Consider the following 1,788-nt stretch of genomic DNA (forward strand, 5'->3'; position numbering starts at 1 on the left):
AGGGACCCAGAGGAGCCTGTCTGGAGGGGGCCAAAAGGAACCTGTCCTGAGGGGCTGAGAGGAGCCTGTCCTGAGGGGCTGAGAAGAGCCTGTCCTGAGGGAGCTGAGAGGAGACTGTCCTGAGGGACCCAGAGGAGCCTATCCTGAGGGGGCCGAGAGGAGCCTGTCCTGAGGGGGCCGAGAGGAGCCTGTCCTGAGGGGGCCGAGAGGAGCCTGTCCTGAGGGGGCTGAGAGGAGCCTGTCCTGAGGGGGCTGAGAGGAGCCTGTCCTGAGGGGGCCTGCATTGAAGAGAGACTTTGCCTGTGTGCCTCCTGATCCTGTTCCCAAGTTGTAGCCTGTTACTTCCTTAATAAACTACTTAACTGTAAGTATGGTCTGTGAGTTCTCTGTGGCCATTGCAACAGATTATCAAACTCAGAAGAGAAGTAGAAGGTGTCATGGGAGGAACAGCTGGTGTCAGAATTGGTAAAAAGGTTGGAGGGTGGTGGTATGTCTGACCTCCACCTCATGGGAAACAGTTTGGGCTGATCCTGGTCATTATCCCCTGTCTTAGTCATCTAGTGCTGCTGTACCAGAAATACCATAGTGGATGGGTTTAACAAACAGAAGCTTATTCTCTCACAGTTTAGGCGGCTAGAAGTCTATATTCAGGGAGCCAGCTCCAGGGGGAGGCTTTCTCTCTGTCAACTCTGGGGGAAGTTCCTTGTCATCAGTCTTCCCCTGGGTCTAGGAGCTTCTCAGCACAGGAACACCAGGTCCAAAGGACATGCTCCTCTCCAGCTCTTCTTGCTTGGTGGCAATGAGGTCCCTCTCCTCTGTGCTTAATTCTCTCTTTTATGTCTCAAAAGAGATTGACTCAAGGTACAACCTATTCCTATAGATTGAGTCCTGCCTCATTAACATAACTGTCATTAATCCTGCCTCATTAACATCATGTTATTAGGTGCCCTCAAATCACTTCCAACTCATAGCGACCCTACGTACAACAGAATGAAACACTGCCCGGTCCTGCACCATCCTCATAATCGTTGCTGTGCTTGAGCCCATGGTTGCAGCCACTGTGTCAGTCCATCTCCCTGAAGGTCTTCCTCTCTTTCACAGACCCTCTACCTTGCCAAACATCCTTCTCCAGGGACTGGTCCCTCCTGATAACATGTCCAAACTATGTGAGTCAAAGTCTCACCATCCTTGCTTCTAAGGAGTATTCTGGCTGTACTTCTTCCGAGACAGATTTGTTTGTTCCTCTGGCAGTCCATGGTCTACTGAATACTTTTCACCAACAACCTAATTCAAATTCATCAATTCTTCTTCGGTCTTCTGTATTCGTTGTCCAGCTTTCACATGCATATGAGGCCACTGAATATACCATAGCTTCGGTCAGGCACATCTTAGTCCTCAAAGTGACGTCTTTGCTTTTTAACATTTTTTTTCTATTTTATTTTTTTTTATTGTACTTCAGGTGAAGGCTTACAGAACAAATAGTTTCTCGTGAAACAAAAGTACACATGTTGTTTTATGACATTGGTTAACAACCCCACAACATATCAACCCTCTAACTTCTCAACCTTTTTTTGGGGGGGTGAAAATACACATAGCCAAGGATACACCATTTCAAAAATTTCTACATTCACAGTTCAGTGACATTGACTACGCTCTTCGAATTGTGCTGTTATTCTCACTTAAGATGAAGGCTTGCAGAACAAAATAGTTTCTCATTTAACAGTTACTACAAATGTTGACCTATGACAATGGTTAACAATCTCACAACACATCAACAATATCCTTGCT

The sequence above is a fragment of the Trichechus manatus genome, unplaced genomic scaffold, assembly GCF_000243295.1.
Source record: "Trichechus manatus latirostris isolate Lorelei unplaced genomic scaffold, TriManLat1.0 scaffold00057, whole genome shotgun sequence".
NCBI classification, from domain to species: Eukaryota; Metazoa; Chordata; class Mammalia; order Sirenia; family Trichechidae; genus Trichechus; species Trichechus manatus.